This window comes from Ochlerotatus camptorhynchus, unplaced genomic scaffold, assembly GCF_037179485.1.
Source record: "Ochlerotatus camptorhynchus isolate MF236.1 unplaced genomic scaffold, CSIRO-AGI_Acam_v1.1 ptg000010l, whole genome shotgun sequence".
NCBI classification, from domain to species: Eukaryota; Metazoa; Arthropoda; class Insecta; order Diptera; family Culicidae; genus Ochlerotatus; species Ochlerotatus camptorhynchus.
This window is the reverse complement of record NW_027040502.1, coordinates 2,396,687-2,398,562: the sequence shown is the minus strand read 5'-3', so window position 1 is coordinate 2,398,562 and position 1,876 is coordinate 2,396,687.

Below are 1,876 nucleotides of genomic sequence, written 5' to 3'. Positions count from 1 at the left end.
GCGGACTTTTTCTATTTGGAGAAGAAGGTGTTTCTAGTAATTATCGATAGCTACAGCAAGTGGATCGAGCTGGAATATATGAAGTTTGGAACTGATTGCAAGAAGGTTTTGAAAGTTTTCATAAATATGTTTGCCCGATATGGACTGCCGGATGTATTAGTGACCGATGGAGGCCCACCTTTTAACTCTGATCAGTTTGTAAAATTCTTTGAAAAACAAGGAGTTTTAGTTTTAAAAAGTCCGCCTTACCATCCGGAAAGCAATGGTCAAGCCGAAAGAGCGGTACGTTTAGTCAAGGAGGTTTTTAAAAAATTCCTTGTAGATCCGGTCATTAGACGTCTAGACACAGACGAACAAATTGCATATTTTCTCATTAACTACAGGAATACCTGCTTGAAAAAGGATGGCGTATTTCCAACAGAGAGATTACTGTGCTATAAACCAAAGACTTTATTAGATTTAATTAACCCTAAAAGTAATTATAAACATAACCAGATCAATACTAACGACCAAAATTCTGCATGCATAAATAACAAGAATAATGTTTCTGACCAGTTCACTAATTTAAGAAAAGGTGATCAGATCTTTTATGAAAATCCTAACAAGACCGATATTAAAAGATGTGTTGCATGAACAAACAAGATTTATTTCCGATTTTATAACCCGTTTCAGAATGGTGAGGGAGGGTTAAAAAATTCCTTTAATGACAAATTCAATACAAGAATTCATTAGGTTTAAGTGGATGTCCTAATTGTAAGTGTCATATCTTTTAATTTAGATTTAGGCTTTAGGAATAAGGATAATTAATTGTAAACAGCTTCAATGCATGATCATAGTTGGTAGTTATACATATTACTCACGTTTAGTATCTTTTTAGCCTTCGCAACTTGTTCAGCTATTCGTACCGCTAGTAGGAGGCCTTTGCCTGTTATATTAGAGTACAATTATCCGGAATTTCTTGCTAACGAATCACTTTCTTTTTAACTATTAGTATTACTAGTTTTAAAATCAAAAAATTAGAATTATAATAATTTCAATGAAAAAACTAGCCAGAAAATCTCACCGTGACTTTGTTCACTTTTTCTTCTGTTCTCTTTTTTTACTTACGGTTGGGCGCTTCGTCATTGACGATGACAGTTGATGACATCTTTAAGTCGGATGCAAGGTTGCTAAATAGAAGGAGGTTCGTCACACTCCGCAGGGGTGTAACAGATGGCTTCCAGCAAAATATGTGAAACAAATCTGTTCTACTATCTTTCAGATTTCTCTCGCTGGTAGAATTGTTTCTGCACATAAACGACAGTTGAAAGTACCGACCGACTCTCGCCAAAAGCATAAAAGAAGTTTCGTCTTTAGTGGAGGGAGTCCAGCAAAACCTGTACAATCGACAGCCACAGTTGAAACTCTTGACCAAAGCATACCATCAACACAGCACAATGGCTCTAATGTTTGCATTCGTCCTGAACCATCAGTTATACAAGCCAACCAATGCCACAAACGACGACGTGAAGAAGATATTAGTAGTGAATCTGAGTCCGAAGGTGAATTCTATGGCTTTCCAGCCGACTCGAATATTTTTGATGAATTTCCCGATAATGTAGTAATCTCTGAATTGCCTACAGAAACAACAAGAAGAAGCAAAAGAAAATTGAAGAAGAAACGTAAGAATGATTACGTCTATTATTAGTATAAGATGAAATCTCTAGAGGTGAATAAGTAAATTTTAGTAAAATATCAGTAAGGCAATTTACGTTCTGAAAATTGAATGGAATAGATTAAACTTTAAAGATGAGTTTTCGAAAAATAGATATTTGAAATGCTAGCTTAAGGGATGAGGAGTTGATATATCCACATGTTCTGGAAGCACTGCTTCAGA